The sequence below is a fragment of the Stegodyphus dumicola genome, chromosome 6, assembly GCF_044657685.1.
Source record: "Stegodyphus dumicola isolate Sdum_Otavi_A_Nest chromosome 6, ASM4465768v1".
Classification (NCBI taxonomy): domain Eukaryota; kingdom Metazoa; phylum Arthropoda; class Arachnida; order Araneae; family Eresidae; genus Stegodyphus; species Stegodyphus dumicola.
Window position 1 is genome coordinate 176587712 of NC_140773.1, and position 17759 is coordinate 176605470.

Here is a 17759-nt window from a genome sequence, read left to right on the forward strand (position 1 = left end):
ACAAGACCACCCCACCGAATCCAGACTTTAACTGGAGCGTTATTCTAGAGAACATTAAGTTTTTTAAAGTAGAAAAAGCGAAAAATCAGCAATGCTTTCCTCAAGACTCTTACCGCGGATTTCCAATTGCCAACTCTGCTTGCTAACCACATATACCAAACTTCTCGCAGATTAACTTGAAATCAAATTTTGATTGATTGAATCAAACTAAGCCATCAAATTTTGAACAAATTAGTCGTCCACCCGAATATTGGCACCTGGAAGCCCGGATTTTGAATTTGGATTTGTTTTATGATGTATTTCATATTTTGTGAAACTTTAATGAATTTTTGATTAAAAACTCAACGATTTGAAAGCTAGCAGTGGTACAGAATAAAATAATTTTATCTCCAGCCCGCAAGACTATTTATCAAAAATATAAAGACATGCTGTTTTTATGTATATTTAATCCAAATGCTCTCGAAACGTGTATGTGTGGGTAAATGAAAAAAATCCCTTTGGCCATAATATAACATCAGAAAAGCTTTCAGAATTTTAGTTATAATGTTGATCTTTACTTTAAATTTTTCTTTCCGTATTTTTCACCAGAATGTAAATTAGCTTGTAGATTACTTAAGCTGATAGTTTTATATTTTGAAAGAGATGGAGAGTTTCTAACACTCGCGTTGCATTGTTAGAATTCTGCTAGTTCTAACTAAATACAATTATCCCGGGTTTGCATGCTCTTAAGCCGATACCTCAAAAACTTACGCGCCAATAAGTTATTTCATCTTGTAGCTTAGTTATTTAACTGTGTACTTCCGACTACTGATCAACGTTTAAATTTATTTGACTATTACTATTTAATTTACACTGCCAACGAGTAGCTATTATCTGTAGACCACGACCCATGCCCTTTATGTTAATTGCACAGTTTAATAAAAGGTTGTTTAAATTTTTGTAAGTTTTTGTCATGTTATTTTAAACATTGCGATAACTCGCTACCTGTCGAGTAAAGTAGTAGGTCTAAACTTCTTGTATCAGACCAGGTATAACTTGATTATACGCTCGTAAACACATGTTATGTGATTATTCTACTTGATTAATTCATACTTAGAAATACCCTTTATAAATCCTTTTCTTTTTATTCCTGAATGTGACAAATGTTAGAGGACATTTTATTTTTATTTCGCAATATGTAAAATGCATGAAACATACTCATTTTACTGCTCATTTTTAAGAGGAAATTTGAGTAGTTGTAAGATTCCCAAGTGTTTTAATCTATAGCTAAAGTTGAGGAATCTTAGAAACTGATAAGCGAATAATCATTTGAGTTCGTGAGACAGAGAACAAAACGTACCAAGGGTGAAATTACCCTTTATTATTCCAATAAAGTTTAACAGAACTCCTTCTTGGAGTTTTACAATAAAGCCTCCCCTCGGGTTTGAACTCGAGAAACTAAGAAATAAAACTTAACTAAAAAAAATATAGCCGAAGCTATCAAGATTTTAACAGAGTTGGCCCCTTAACCCTAATTAATGGCGAAGCTATGAACGGCCTAAAGTACGGCCGAGCGTAGTAATAGCTTAACAGAGAGAGTAGCCTAAAAAGTCGAACGCGCGCGCGCTTAAAATTTAACTGTTAGATAACTTAACATAATCCTTACAATGTTCCCGACCAGACTTTAAATACTCGAAAAATAAGGTCTACAAAAGACCTTGTTTAAGACTTTTAAAGTCCAAAACGTTTCTAACGTTAAATGTAACAATTCTAACTTTTTTCAATAAATAACTTTTCACTTTAAACTTTCTGTTTAGGGCGAACTTCATAGCAAATCGAAAGCTAGACTAAAACTAGAACTTAACTAAAACGATATATCCGAAGCTATCAAGATTCTAACAGATTTGGCCCTTTAACGCTAAAGAGAGAGAGAGAGTAGCCTGAAAAGGCGAACGCGTGCTAGTCAGAAACACCGGCTCTCTAACGAAGTCAGTAGAACTTCACAGTTAAATACTTCTGAAATTAACAAATATATGTGAAATACATATGAAATTAAGAAGAGATAAGAAAGCAACTTTAACTCAAAATTTAACTCTTAGATAAATTAACATAATCCTTACATAGTGATTATTAGTTCCATTCCGTATCAAATTTATATTTTTCACATCATTCGACTATTCATTTTCTTTCCTGCCATTCATCTCCGGCTTAATCTCATTTTGATTTAATCAACCATATATTGTCTGATTTTTTTTTTTTTCATTTATTTCTGATTTCCCTCTTCCACATTAAGTGCAGAGTTTGAATGCCGCTTTTCAATGAATCTCATTAAATGTAGCAAATTATATTTCATTTTAGCAATAAGACATCTCATTTTCAACACAGTTCGCTATTAAATAGGACATTTAAATGTGAATTACTGGATATCCACAGTATCAGGAAACTCACAAACAACGCCAGTCAATAATTCTTGATATAGCTTAAATCTTAAATGTAATGAATATCTTATTAGAAACTAATGTTTAAATTACCTCTCTGTATAACAGAAAAATTCCTTTCGTTCTAGCGATACCTCAGTACGGCAACTAAAAAAAGAACGCCTTTTTTTTTTAGTACGCCTTCTTTTTCTAAATTTTTACAATCATTAAAAATTGTAAATTCATATACATACCACTATTTACACTCAGGCAAAATCCATCACAAAACGTATATTTCAAAAGGAGAAAATTTACAGAATTAAAAAAGAAGACATAAGAAGTATGTTATTATTAACATCTATATTCCTACTACATGGCAGTAGGAGAGTCGTAGCTCACGCCTAAATTAGTTCGAATCTGGGAGAAGGCATGGATGATTGCAAGTACATAGTTTCTTTACCTCATGAAAGAACTTAAAATGCTGTCGAACAAGTCCGGTTAAAAAGGTTGCTTGTAGGAAAGTGGGGTGGCAAACCCTCAGATCCATCGTCCAGAGTATTTTCCATCAAAACTAGAATGAAGCTAAGCATACTCGTACAGTCACCGATAAGATGCCTAAGGAGTAGGGTAGTGACAGGGCCCACCCTTTCTGCTTGGCCAAGACAAAATTCATTAACCGAGATTCAGATCCGGAGGATTAATTATAACAGAGAAGATAATTCATATTAATCTCTATAGACACTGTTCCAAATTAGCAGAGGTGACTCGCGTCGGTAGGCTTGGATTGGAATCCCGACTATATATCGAAAGCCATGGAGGTTTGTGAATGTAGTAATCTTGCGGAATGGTACTTAAAATTCATCGATATGAAAGCTCTTTCGAGAGGTTCATGATAAGGGAAAGGAGATGGAGGACTCCTAGTTGCTATACATTGGAATTTTCTCAGTATCACACTATCTCAGTTCACTACTGGATTTAAAGAATAGCTGATTCGGCGCCGACAAATGGACAAATTATTTTGAAAGTCAATGAGCAGTTCGCCTGCTTTTGTTCAAACTCGGACAGAAGCAAAATCGTCCTTTCTCTCACTGATGGTCATGGCCTATACTTTTATCTTCTATAAGCGTACTCTCCTGGAACCCAATGTTATTCATGAGTTTGCAGGTAATGGGATTAGCAATAATAACTTCTATAGATACATACAGAAGTTATTATTAAAGTTAAATATGTATTGAATTTACAACAATACAAGGAAAACAAAAATATTTATTCCAAGGAAACTGAAACTGAACAAAAGCACGTAGTACAAAATAAAGAATCTAAATTATTAACTAATTACAGCAAATCATGCGATGGGCATCTCATAAAAGGAAAAATTATTTTCTAGAATATTTCTCTCCTGCAGTCGTGCAAAGAATTCTAAACGAAAATTTATGATACATAATCAAAAATTTTAAATTTCTGACCAGACTATTCGACAGAATAGAAATTCTGACCACATCGTTCAGCAGTGAAAAATTAGGCCCGGGCAAACTATCAACTTCATTCAGAAACTAGCATAATGCGGTTTTAGGAAATATACACGCGGTGGCTTAACCGTCACAATTTTCAGAGTCGTAAAAATAATTATCTGTGGACCAGAGTCTAAGCCGTAGCTAATCAGGAAAGGTAAGTTTGCGCATGCATGTTTGTTTATATACTTTCACCTTGCTTGCTTCGGTATGATTGTTCGCTTCTTAAACCATCAATTAATTGAATTATTAAAACATTTAGACAAAAACCTTATTTTAATTTTTGTCTAGGCAGCAATGTCTTAGCTACCTAGTAATTAATGAAATTCTGCTTACCTCTTGTGATCGTTAAGCCATCGTGTAAACTTTCCCTTAGTCATTCCCCTTCATGCCACACGAAACTAAAATTTAAGTCTGTTCGCATACCATAGCAGCAAACTAAAACTATAATTCGAGCTCAAAATTATGGACTGCTATAAGCAACCCTTGACACCTTGCGTGAATGGGAAAATGCATGGTAGCGTAGCGTAGTTCAACGATCCAAAAATTCTGGGAAGATTCCATTAAGACATTTCTATAGTCAATAAATTTTTACCATTTATTACCATATTACTTCAGTATACAGATTAATGTGCATCTTATTATATTTCTAAACAGCGTACTGTAAAGTTTATGAATATTGCTCCCAACCCTGCCACATTAAAATAAAATATTATTCTGCATCTTAACGAAATACAGTTGCCTGAAGTTTCTGCTTTTTGCTCCCGACATCTATGTGCGCGAAAAAAATACATTTATCCTCTGCGCAACATTTTTCAACACATCGTTAAAGAGAGACGGGTGTTTTTAACGTCTTGAATTAAACGTATCGATTGGCGGCAACGGTTTCGCTTGCCAAGAATCCGCTAAAACTACCAAACAAATTTTAGAACTAGGAAAAATAATAATACGAACGCAAGCACCGAAGTCAGATTTGCGTAGAAACTCGTTCCCATCTCTTTTAATGCCTTGAAATACATCAGAATAGTTTATCTATTAAACTGTTTTACGCTTAGTTCCTTCAGAATCTATTTTGCTTAACAGTAGATCTACACCGTGGAAAATGAACCTTCGCCTATGACTTCCGAGAGGGTTTTGAATAGAACTATTTACTGATTAAAAAAAGCGGCAATTAATTATAGAATTTACGCCATTATTGATGGAATTAGATATTCAATTAAATAAATAAGTAATGAGATATTCGTATAATTTGCAGTCTTTTAAATAATAATCATATTTTCGTAGTCAGATCTCTATTCTATACTCTACTTATTATGAAGTGCTCCAGCCGTTGCTATATGTCATTTGTTACACTTATGTAAATACTCAAATAAGTTCCTCAGAATTTCAGTTAATTTTTGAATTAATTTTGTTCATCAGATTATTCTAATTATTTTCGAACTTACGAAATTAATTGGTATATTCTATTTCCATGATTAAAAGGAAAAAAATTATATGTTGGCTGAAAACTAACGATATTTTGGCGTAGGTCGTATATTAAAAAAAAGCACTTTCAGCTTTTCAACACTATCGCTTTCTTCAGCGTCAATTAAATGAAAAGGAATAGAGGTGTTTTTTTTTTTTTTTTTTTTTTTTTTTTTTTTTTTTTTTTTTTTGTGTGTAACCTGTAACGACATGAATAAGAGCGCAATGTTCCTTAAAAAGTACTCCATGAAGGCATTCCTCTCTTTAAGCACACCTGCTTTATTTTTTACCAAGGTGTTTTAAAACTGCGATGTTTTCCCTTTGCGTTGTTTTGTCCGCTACTTTTTTTTTCGTCCGTGATGTTTTTCCCCTGTAATCATATGATTACGAGCCATGTCCCTTTAGAAAGTACTCCACAAAGGCATCCCTTCCCTTAGGCAGACGGCCTTTATGAGCTGTGCAATAGCGAGCTTGCACTAGGGGCAACGTGCAAGTACCTGTTACTTATACGGCCTTGGGAAGGTCTGAGAGAAGAACCAATAGTAGAACCGAACGGTTCCTCATGGAAACATGAGGTGGGTAAAGAGAAAATGATGTTCGTTTAGAGCTATTAAATGATTCTTATTGCGATGATACCGTGACTCTTCAAATGAAATTTCGATTATGCTCGTGGTTAGAATAAGAAGCCCTTATGAGCTCTGCCATATTCAAAACAACTTAATCTTTGTATCAATAGAATTATTTACATACTGTAAAATATAACAAAATCAAAATTTACTTCAGAAAATTTATATTTAGTGAAAACAGTTACCATGACGAAAACAATTAGTACTCTGAAAATATGTTATGACCTACCACCGGCCAAACAGTAAAATCGCGTTTAAATTCCAGCGAACAGACTGGCTGCACGAGAGTTTTCGCCATACGAACCAGCTTCCCTTGAAAAGTCCTCCACGAAAGCATCTCTCCTTTTAGCGGATAGCTCAGGTGGCCGTTATGAAATAATCCAATCCAATCCAATCCGTCCAAAATGTGTTGGATCTTTACTGTTAAAGCACAACACACGACGAACAATTGTCTCTAAGTAAATATAAGTACCAACCTGATACGTTCCTGAGAAGAAATATACTCATTATCAGCTCATTTCGACTGGAGTAAAATTTTCCTAAACGTAAGAAGTATATCTGTTGTCATGTCAATTATTTCAATGAACAGAGGAAGAAATAGTATGACATACTTTTAAAACTATTTTATTGGGAATAATTAGTTTTAAAAGAAAAGCACTATTTAGAAGTTATAAAAATAGCACATTCAAATTAATATTGGCCAATAGACAACAATTATGAATATATATTTCTGTAGAAAATTGTTTAGTGTGTATTTCTGGAACTGAAAATATCCAATACATTTTATTTACGAAAGAAATTAATTGCTTTATCGGCAGAGACGAGAAAACTAGATTCCAAACTGCGCTGATGTTTTCTTTGGCGGAAGCCACTTACTTTTTGGAAAATTATCTATGGCAGGAAGCTGGTCTGCAAAGAAAATGCGTGCTGCGAATTATCAAACGCAGAAAACTATTCTAGCGTGGTGTTGACAGTTGACAGTTTTGTTGCATTGGGCCATCTATCTTTGCTATCATTTTAAATCTTTCTGAGAAAGTAATGAGAAAACGCGTGGATCTTTTATAATTAGGAGAAAGACAGAATAAGATGTTTTGTGTTGACGAGTTGCCCGTCTCTACGGACTTTTATTCGGCGGACGCCACACACGTTTTGCTCTTTCTAAATAGTTCTTTTGAAAGTTCATCCTCAGAGACTGATATCAAATCTATTTCCGAAATGACACCTCTTGACGTGTTCAAAGACTTATGTGGGGATACAGTAATAGAATGTTCCCCCATTTTGGTCATTTTTAGGAGAGAGAAAGATTGTGCATCAGATGTAGTCTCGATGAGCAGAGATCCTGAACGGAGCTTTTTTATGTGTTTTGGCTCGCCTGCTGAGGCCACAATATGCTTATGGATGAAGAATGGTGATAGATTTTCTAGTTCACCAGTGATAACTAAGAACTTTGGACATTTGTTTGTGCTAATTAAGGTCGAAGTACAAATTCTTTTAGCAGCTCCAGAGTTTTTCGTATCCATATGGTTAGGAGAAGAAGTCAAAGTTTTCATATTGAAAAGAGAGAATGTTTCGGGCCCGACCGCCCCACCCACCATGGAGCCCAACAAGGGAACACAGATCCCTGTGTTAGGGCTAGCCGGGCCTATACGCAAACTGAAGCCCCACAGTCGGCTTTCCCAAAAGCGGAGACTTCTGAGAGCTAATCCCCTAGCCACTGACCAATAGGACTAGTGGCCAGCCGATTGACACTAGCGGGGACAGCTAAGTGCCTCCCGTTTTAAGTAGAAGCAGAGGCCAAAGCAGTGTGTTGGGGACAGTACCTCGCCCCTCAACTGCCAGGATCCTCCTTTCTCACCCTACGGGTCACCATGCACGGCAAACGCATAGGCGGTATTCTCACCATGGTGGAACAGAAACTAAGAGTAGTAGCTGCATCTCACAGTGAGCCCCAACCTCCAGTAGAGGAAATCACAAGGGAGAAAAATAGGAGAGAGAGCTAGACAAGAGGAGAGGAAAGAGAGAGGAGGAAAGGTCACTGGGGCCCCGGGAGTGTGATACCTGATCACCAAGACGGCAATCCCCTGAGGGTTCTTCACCTGCTATGCTTTAGCTGAGCATGTTGGAACGGCCTTCACGCCTAGGGTGGCCCTACCAGGAGCTATGCTCCCGACGTACTTCGCCCGTTCCGCCCAGTGACACCCCCCCGCCACGTTGAGGCAGCATAGCAGGACTTTGGGGGGGTATAATATTTATGATCCTTGTTTAACGGAATACCAAATTTTTACTGATGGATCGGGTTATGAGGGCGGGGTGGGTTCGGCTTTTGTTGTATATTATTTTGATACCGAGATCTATCACTATAAATTGGGCCTTGAAAAATATAACTCTGTTTATCAAGCCGAGCTCATCGCCGTCCTCTACGACCTTAAATGGATATTGAAAAGTAATTTTGCAAGAAATTCTAACTTCTATATTTTTACAGATTGCATGTCTTGTTTAAATGCACTTTATAATGCAGAAAATAATAATGGTCTGATTATCGATATTGAAGATCTTTTCCAAAAAAAACTATCCTTATCCTTTAATATTAAGTTTGGTTGGGTTAAAGCCCATATCGGAATATACGGTAATGAGAGAGCGGATGTGCTCGCAAAAGAGGCTGCCATAGGGAGTGATTCGGGGACGCCTTATGTTCAGGGTTAAAAAAAATAGCAACTAAAGTTATTTATTCGTTTTATTTTAAGCAATGGTAGTTACAATGGAATTCTTCTGAAAGGAAAAGTCGCTATTTGAAACATTTAGAACTGATTAGGAAAAAAAAAATTATCTTTAATGATTTTGAAGTTAACCAGTTTCTGACCGGACATGGGCGTTTCCCGGGATACTTCGCTAGGTTTATGATACAGAACGACGATAAATGTAAACTATGTGATCTGTTTGGTGATGCTAAGCATTTCCTCGAGGTCTGTCCCAACGTTGATGGCTTAAGAAACAATAAAAATATTGATTTTGAAAATCCTTTTTTATCCTATAAAGATTTCGCACAATTATGTAAATCTGTGATGAAATTTATTGACGGTGAACGCTGAGCAGTGTGAATCAGTGTATGATATTTGCATTTTATTGCCATCACTATTTGGTATATTTTAATAATTTATTGCTACCATTGTTTGTGTTTGTTATTCGCTTTTTTTTTTTTTTTTTTGTCTCTAGTGTCTGCTCTTCTCTAAATGTTTGTATTTGTTCCTTTTCTTCACTTTTATGCTTATAATTATTATTTACACATGATTATTCTCATTTAGATATTTTATGTTTCATTTTTTCATTTGTTGAAATGGGCATGGCCTGTCATGACCATAAGACCAACTTGTTTGGTTAGGCGGGTCGGGCTGCGCCCACTACTTAAATTGGATTAAGGAAATTGATTAAGGAAATTGATACCTTGGTACTGATACTGATACAGTTTAGTTTAGTTTTAATTTTTAAGTTAACTGGGCGCCAGTAAGCACCAAACAAAAGTTGGCTTGAAATTTAACTAGATGGCGGCAACCCTACTAATGCGTAAAGCTTCATAAAAAAAAAAAAAAAAAAAAAAAAAAAAAACTTGAAATAATAGTAATGTATCATATAAATTAATATATATATATATTGTGTTTAATGTGCTCAATGCCATGTTTGCATGATGCGGAATTTCTCCCCACCTGCGCAGCGAGTTGTTTCCGCTTAAAAGAAAATTAGAATTGCAGGGATTCGGCATATAGTCACTTTACTTAACCTGTTTCGCCAAACTAAGTTAATGGCACTACAGGTTTAGGAAGTCATCCTAGTCATTGCTAGCAATCTGACGGTTAGGCTGCCTTTCTACATTTTACATTAATCTTTAGTTTCTTGGATATAATTCTTTTCATTCACTTGCTTCATTATCTCTAAGATGTCTTTGTTGCAGTAATAGTCCGTGAACAGTCTCTATTCAGTATGTGATGTAGTCGGAAGGAAAGAACTGCTGTCTAACGTGCTCTGTCAGAGGGCAGGATATTAAAAATGCCATATTTATATTCATAACTTATTCCTTTATTTTTAAATTACAAAAAAAAAATTAATAAATAAATAAAAAAGTTTTGGTCTCCAGAAATGCAATTGCAAAGTAAAATAGTAACATTCGCATATTCAACGTATCATACTCTACATTTCAATTTCTACATTCTTCCCGTCTCTCGAATGAGAGAGAGACGCATGCTTAAATTAAGGAATCAGGAACATAACCGGGTAAAGTTACCGTAAATGGAAATTAACTGTCTTTTTTGTATTATTTTCGGAGAACTATTCATACCACAAGAACCGTGTTTTAAAACTTTTCGATAGCAGATCATTAGAAGAGTTATAGAAAATGTATTTCTTCCTCACAAAAGTACCAAGGCTCAAAATAACCTTGAAAAGAAAGTAGCAGAGACCATTAAAGTGACATTTGGAGGACAGGAGCTTTAAAAAAAATTACTTCTATTATCAAGCTGAAATCTAGAACGCAGGAGAAGATAAGATATTACCGTACAGAGAAGACATCGGACAGTATAATGACATCGAAATTAAAAAGTCAAAAATCTAATATTTTTTTTGCACATTGTAAATATCTTTAAAAACTCCCCTTCGCTTATCAAAATTTAATTTCCTATATACGCGATAATGTACATAGTTCAATAACAAAGCAATGTGCATTCTTAAGTAAATTATCTCGGCGTCTGATACAAATGATTTAATGTCTCTTTTAACCAAGATTTCTGAATGAAGCATTTAATGCTAATTCATTTCAGAATTATTTCCAAGGATGTTTAAAACTTTACCCAAATTTTCTTTGTAATTATCCAATTGGGAACACAGAACTAGACAAGCATTATTGATTATCAACTAAATTAATCTCTGAATAGTTATATTTTTATTTCATTAATAAAATAGCAGTAAAACGGCAGTTATTTCCAAATAAAATAATAAATTTGTACCTAAATGAGATTGGCCAAATTTAACTCAGATTTAACAAATCAAATGATTCAGTGGTAAGTAAGATAAGCAGTAAATACTCAATATAATTTTAAAAAGAATTTATCGGTTATCAAAGCAAATCTAATGGAAAGGATTTAGTATTCAGCATCAAACTTACAACACGTAAATCTGTAGAATGTTCTTTAAGTGTGCCGCTTTCTTTTAAAAAGGGATTTAAATCAAATGTGCTTTTACATTTTCTTGCGCTGCAATTCAGCAAAATCAAAAAAGCATTTCATCAGACCGTTTTGGTGTATGGCATATCGTGTGAGGGCTATTTGCCTTGGGAGACGAATACTTTCGAGGAGAACTTTTTTTAAGGGAAACTGGATCGTATTAACCGTTACACATATTGAAAAGTGTGAAACCCATTCGAATCAGAACGATAACATTATATTACTTTGTACTAAAAGCCTTAAATATAGAATTCACAATAGCTTTCATTTATAAAAAGAAAAATCTGAAATAAAGATTTGTTAGGATTAAAATAAAAATTTCATTTTACTTTTTAATCGGAAATGACACTCATGTTTCTGAAAATTGCAATACTATGCAGTAATAATCAAATTATAAATAGATTTATGTTATATATTAATAATTCCAAACAAATAAACAATTAAGGGTTCAGATCAATCGAAACCGACACAAAATAAGTACTTTGTGAAACAGCCACAAGCAGCAATAAGAGCTCCTATACCTATTGGAAAAGAGAAGGCGAAATATTTCCATGCCGTAAAATACATTTTTAACTAATTACTGCAAATTAAATTACCTTTCAGAAAATGCAGTTATATCTGCTGATAAACCTAACACCAGAGCTTCGGTTTTGAAGATGGTTGCTTCGTTTCAGTGAAGGTTGTCTTAAAAGATCGTCGGCTCTCCTAAATATCTTTACACATATTTCTCAGTCTCCTTATTTTTTAGTTATATAATTATAGTCATATAAATAAAACATTTTAAATGTTAACATATTAAGGACAGAAAAATTATACACTAATCGTGGATACGAAAATGTAATACTTTACTAATTTTTTAGTACTAATAGTTTTTAACTATTTTTTCAGTGCGCATAGATAAATTTTTAGTAATTTACATTACAGCTAATCTCTCGTAATAGGTACCCAGTACAGGCAGCAACAAAGTAACTCCCCTTTCAGATTTTAAATTTAAATCCGAAATTCAGGCTAATGAGATCAAAAAATATGTTTCGGGTTCACAATCTGAAAACTTAAATGTGGAAAACGTTTATGTTGTTTCTGCCGCCCAGCGTAATAAGCCTTATTCAACCAATCGACCAAAGAAGTATTCAGACCATAAAGATGAACTACCGATCCTTTTTCTGTGAGTCGATGTGTGAAATCTGAAAGCAGTATCCATGATTTTCAAGAAGAGTTCATTTTGAAAGACGCCAGTTTTGCTTTGTCTCTTCCTTGGAATGGCGTAAAGAACATTACTTTACGTAGCTGTTGGTGTAAATTGCGGTCTATGATCACGTTGAGAGTGACAAGTCGAGTGGCGATGTTCCTTTTGGGTAGATACACGTCCGGCGCCAGTAGCTGACAGGTTGGATTTAGTTACATGTTCGGAAAAGGTGAATATTAGTGAAAAAAAAAAAATGTGGAGGCTTTGGTGGAAGCACACAATTTTGTTTCCGCCAAACTCTCTCACAATGACGACGAAGTAATCAGACATGTACTAAGAAAGGAGAAAAATGAGGAGAAGAAGCAGTAGAATGAAGATGATTAAGACACACAGAACAATAAAGCTGACGAAAGACTGCAGACTTTGATGAGATTTCCTAACAAATATATTATGTTTATCTGTGTCGATACAGATGTTAACAAGCTTTATTACACACAAACGAATTTTTAAAACTACGGCGATAATCTTGTAAGCAAGTATATATTCGAAGTTACATATAATATCGCATTAAGAAAGTCGTAGCTTACATATGGTAATATATATGAAAACTTTAAAACGTTGTTGAGTTTCGATTTTCTTAAATTTAATATCATGATGTGTTTTAATATTAAATAATACGTATGCTTTTCTAAACTTTTTATTTAATTGCGGACAAATACATCGAAAACCACGTCCAACAGAACTTCGAATGTTGCATTTCGTACAGATGACACCGCAAAATATGAACAACTAAGTTCTAGAAATACGTATTCAATTTCTTGAAGATTTACGCATATTACTTGGTCGGGATTTAATTTTGATTGATGCCCTACTTACTTATCCTTTCTATTTATGGATTAAATCATAGGTTATAGCCTTCTAGCAAGCAAATCTTAAGCAGTCCCAAAATACAGCACTTAAACACTTCTGACACATTTCTCGTGAAAAATATTAAATCCTTTAATGAACATTTCTCTCGCAGGAAGCCTGTCAATCGATACAGAAACCAGCTTAAAATTTCAGTTCTTAGAAGTGACGTGAACGATCTCGTTTCTCATTTAGAGAGATGGAATAATTCTCCACTTTCTGGGGGCTTTCAAGTCAACAGTTGGCGATATCAATCATGTTTCAAACTACTATACGCGCCCTGCGGTAGGTAGTGGAAAACGACGTACTGCTGTCAAAAGTCTGTCAGTCGTTGCTCGAAATGTGAAGGTCGGTCGTCAATGTCGGCAGGGTGTCGGGAAGTGCCGTCAATTTTTAGAAAGAAACTTTTTTCACATCCTCCGGCGCCACGAGAACTAAAAACGCCTTTATTATGCTGTAACCAATACAAATGAAAGAAAGGGGGAATCTTGGAGGAGGAAATTGGGCGTTGAGTGATCGGAATAAGGTGCAGAGTTCAAGCCTTTCGTTTCTCAACGGCTGGATTCGTAACGGAGGAACAATATCCTTACTTGCTGTGCTGTGCAAAGCGTACTCGCTCCATTAATAGGTTACGGTACGACGACTTCAGAAAGTACCGATCTTCGTTAGCAGATTTTTGCCCCTTTATTATTATTCTGGCACTAGCTATACAAACAGCGCAACTTGGAAAATCGAATCAAGGGGACGGTTTGTGTAATATTTCTCGTACTTTTCTCCTGTTAAGATTTAGTATAGTTTTTTACAGCATTATCCATGAAATTCACCTCTTCCCAAAGAAAATGATTTTCACGTGAATCTGGTTTATTTGGTAATGACAACGTACACCACAGCTATCTGCCTAAGAGGAGAAATGCTTTCGTGGAGAACTTTTTAAGGGAAATTAGTTCGTATTCACGTTACAAATAGGGGAAAATCACAAAAAGCACGCTGGCAGCCTATTCGCCGGGATTCAAGCCTGAGTCGAACTGCCAGTGTTTAGCGATCTTACTGCTCGGGCGCTATTAGAATCTGATTTTCATATGTTTCTCACATATATAAATCAACAAACTGTCTTACCTTTTGATACTTAATGTTTAAAAAACAACAACAGTGTCATTGAAATGCGAGCAATGTTATATGGTTGTTAAATTATTGTAACCGCGATTTTTTAATTTCAAAATGTCATATCATGATTGTTTTCCTTATTTATAACATTTTTGAACTGTAAATATATGTCTATCTCTAATGGTTCCGGAAATAAATGCAGCATAATTTTTTGCAGTGTGTATTAAGCACTTCGTAATTTAATGCATTTATACAATATGAAATATGATGCATTGCAAATTTTAAAAAAATAAATAAATAAGCTTGCTAGTTCAAAACTCAATCTTTAAATTCCAACTCTTATTATTTTTTTACATAACATATCTTCAGACTAATTAATTCGGCACCGATATATTGCATATTTAAGAACGATCCTCAGCATTCAAAAATAAACATATTCAAAGGTTTACTTTGCCGCTATCTTGCTTAGAATTAATAAGTTTTGTTTACGGCAACGAATACAAACCCGTATCTAGACGGATCGAAAGACTTTTAATTGAAAATTTCAGCTACTTCGCTGGTATTAACTTTCCAGTCACGCACAAACACTAAACTGTTGTTATCAAGACACTGCGTGCAAGGTTTAAAAAGTAACGCCTTAGAAAGGAAATCGCACATTTCTATGCCATTGTTACTAAAAGGTGTCTTTTCTATAGTTTTGCTGCGTGTAATAACGGCCCAGCGGTGTGTTTTAGAAAACAAATCATTGCAGTATTGTTATATTTTCTGCAAACTAATGGATTAAAAACATTTTGAAGCGTATCATTAGATTCTACAAGAAAGTTTTTCAGTTTTTTTTTATTTGTTCACATTTATTTGTTCACCAGATGGTAAATAAACAATTATTTAAAATTTATAGTAAGATTTCTTCACGTACAGTGAGTGAACCGTTCAATACATCACGACCCAGCGGTGTTCAATACATACGGCCCAGCGGTGTGTTTTAGAAAACAAATCATTGCAGTATTGTTATATTTTCTGCAAACTAATGGATTAAAAACATTTTGAAGCGTATCATTAGATTCTACAAGAAAGTTTTTCAGTTTTTTTTTATTTGTTCACATTTATTTGTTCACCAGATGGTAAATAAACAATTATTTAAAATTTATAGTAAGATTTCTTCACGTACAGTGAGTGAACCGTTCAATACATAGCATAAACTACTCCATCGATTTGATTTTCAGTGTCCATATAAAATATAAAATTTATGTGAGGAAATAATAAGATTTCTCATGAATATATATTGCATTACCGATAAAAATGATAAATTAAGAAAATGCACATTTCAAACAAATCTGAAACTAAGTAATCTTGGAAATGCTTAAGCTCCTCTGCATAGATTGAAACAATATAATAGATCAGTGTTCATACATCATACATCATTATCATCATCGTGTTCATTATATGTGCAATATATGTTGATAAGCATATACTGCACATACATGAACATATATGTTCATGTGTTCATAATGTATATGTAAGATATAACAAAATACGATGGCTGCTTTAAAAAAATAACTGGCGACCTCAAAATTAACATTCTAACTTTGATGCTCTCTCCCCTAAATTCATCTGTTCCCCCAAATTCGAGATCATTCCAAATTACATAACACTGCTTGAAAAACGTAACTAAAACTAATATTGACCAATCATAGCTTAGAATACTTTCTGCACCTACGAACTATAAATACTGAGTCACGAGCACTAAGCTTCCCTATTTTCCTGACTTCTGCCATGCAAATAACTCCGCGCCGCTTTTGCTTCCCTGCCTGAAGTGACGTCGACGCTTTTTACCTGTTTATATAAAAATTATTTGTACTCAACTATGATCGAAAATTAATTTGTCTTCCAAAGAAATAATTTTTGATGTGCCTAAAAATAAAGATGGCGATACGCCGAATTTAGTTTTGTCAACGTCTTTTCTGCCTTATCCACCCAGCCATGTCTACAGTCAGAAGTTAAAAGTATCAGATTTATGACTGCGCACTTAGTGTATTACATATATAATGCTCATACATCATTGTGTTCATATATGTGCAATATATGTCCATATACATATATTGCATATATATGAACATGTATGTTATATGCTTATAACGCATTATATGTTTATACATCATTATGTTCATGTATGTGCAATCCAGTTTGAGAACATAAGATTATGTGAATACGATTCCCTTTTGGAAAAAATTTGTATTGATCGAAATAGTTCACGGCAATCTTCATAGCAATGTAGTCATAGTCACTTAACCTACTAAAATTAAAAATCTTCTACTAAACTGATAATTCATTTTTAGTTAAGTGCAAATTTAAACATTTCTCTCTTCAATTTGTGTATGAGCAGATGACATGTGACCGTGTAGGACACCAGGTAGATTTTGTTTATGAGCATAAAAATCTATAAAAATCATAACCATTTTTATTAATATAATATCGCTGGAAATATATAAATATGCCCAACGGTTGCGAAGGTTACATAAAATTTTTATAAATGAAGTACAAAAATAATAATTTTATAAATAAGAAAGAGTTCAATTTGGTATAAATTTAGTATTTCATCCAAAAAAAAAAGTCTTAGACGCATTATTAAAAAGAAGCATAACAAATATAAATAACGCAAACATTCTCTAAAACAAACAGCTACATTTCCAACTGATTTTTTCGGCTGTGAAGAGGTCGTCTTAGAGAGTGATATTCATTATCGATATTTATTTATATTCTGAGAAACAGAGTTACTTCTGTCTGAGAATTAGCATCAAAGATGATCTTCTTACAGAAAAGATCGCCTTCAGAGATTTCGATATAGTTTTGCTGCAGATCAGTACTATGCCTCGTTATTCAAGTTTGTAACCAATCCTTTCATATAAATTCTGTTGCTAATATAAACTGCTGGACTAACTGTAGCAGAGAGGATGCCCTCTGATGAGTAGCCAAGGAAGTATTTTAATAAAAGCCAAGTGTTAAACCTAACAGGTTGTATCAGACTCTTGCTCTGTAACTTTCTTAAAGTTAAATGTGATGTCCATGTGTAACTTAAACCTGTTAATAAATAATTGTTACACTATAAAGGACTGTTTTATAACCTCAACCAAATCGACCCCCCGTATAAGTTTCAGATTAAATCCTATACCGTCAGTCCTGCTCACAATGAATTCCAAAGAAGGAGAGGAGATGGCTGAGAAAGTTAGAAAATTCTTGAGCGTACATTTATGAAGACACGTACCAAAACGAAACGAGGAGAGACTAAATGTATTTTTCATTCAGAATCTATATTAGTTACTTGTTATAGACTGAAGAGAGAAGAATAAAGTATTAGA

General features: G+C 34.3%; 2 protein-coding genes and 1 non-coding gene across 6 annotated transcripts in view; 2 read left to right on the forward strand and 1 right to left on the reverse strand.

The window, feature by feature from the left end:
- Positions 1 to 17759, forward strand: part of LOC118185850 (tetraspanin-9-like) — a 367713-nt gene that overhangs the window by 208616 nt on the left and 141338 nt on the right. The window lies entirely within an intron of this gene.
- LOC118191787 (uncharacterized) overlaps positions 1 to 17759 on the reverse strand; it is a 426838-nt gene that overhangs the window by 158848 nt on the left and 250231 nt on the right. The window lies entirely within an intron of this gene.
- LOC146996902 (Nuclear RNase P) lies at positions 5831 to 6099 on the forward strand. The gene has a single exon (XR_015041854.1).